Source organism: Empidonax traillii, unplaced genomic scaffold (genome assembly GCF_003031625.1).
Source record: "Empidonax traillii isolate 1590-97213 ecotype Southwest subspecies unplaced genomic scaffold, ASM303162v1 scaffold152:size925058, whole genome shotgun sequence".
Classification (NCBI taxonomy): Eukaryota; Metazoa; Chordata; class Aves; order Passeriformes; family Tyrannidae; genus Empidonax; species Empidonax traillii.
Window position 1 is genome coordinate 498538 of NW_020955345.1, and position 1085 is coordinate 499622.

A 1085-nucleotide genomic window follows, 5' to 3' on the forward strand; every position below is an offset into this window, starting at 1 on the left:
ATATTCAAATATTAATCCATTTACCCGACTGCTAATCCATTCACCTAACTGTAAACATTGTTTAATTAAATCCCACCACCAGACTACATCCTATCTCTAGTTGCAAATTTGTCTTGTCCCCGGGGCTGCCTGACTTATTGTTTTCTTTTTGGTCAGCACAGCCTTAATGTCTAACCAGTCCCAACTTAGCTCTGACAAGCCCGGACTTGTTTCTGGCAGGGGCTTTTCCAAGCCCTGACCAGACTGTAACACAATGATCTGCCCCAAAAGATCTGAGTCCTCTGGTCCCTTGCTTCAGCCTCTCTGTGGCTGTGCCCCCAGCCCTATCAGGCTTTGTTTGCACATTACTATGAGCCAGCCTCTGCTTCCTTTTGGCAGTGCTTGGCATGAGCAGGGGGCCAAGGACATAAGGGGGCAGCTCAGTCCAGACACCCCTGTCACTGGCAGGTCCCAGGGCCAAATTCACCGAATCACAGAATGGGCCAGGTTGGAAGGGACCACAGTGGGTCAGCTGGTCCAAACTCCCTGCTTAAGCAAGGTTGTCCTAGAGCACATGACTATGTGCAACAGCTGTTTTCCTCTGTTACAAGGAAAGAGAAGAACCACACTCAGTTCCTCCCCTCATTCCACAATAGAAATGGAACTCCCGGACACTCTGCTGTGCCTTTACTATGACACCTTCAGAGCTTCCTTCCTTCCCTTCCCACCTCCTTCTGAGCAGCCCAGCAGGCTCACTTGCCCCCAGATCTTTGTAGTGCTCAAAGAGCTGGAGGTGGGCTCAGACAGATCATAAGCCAGATGTGTGGCTTTCTGTCTCACAGGGTCTCTGGACTATCAGCTGGGGACTCTGCCTTGGTGTTGAGCTGCCCAAGGCAGGAGGTGGGCAACTGAGACAGATCTCATCTGGCTGCATCAAGAAGGAGAACAAGTGGACTCTGAGCCTTAGGCTCACAGCACAGCTAATGCCAGACTGGCTTGCACATCTCTGCCTCGTGCAGAAGGACAAGCTGTCTGCTGAATTAGCCACAGGCAAAGCTGGGAGCTGCCAGAAATGTGCCTGCTGAACTGCCCCTAAGGGGAGAGGA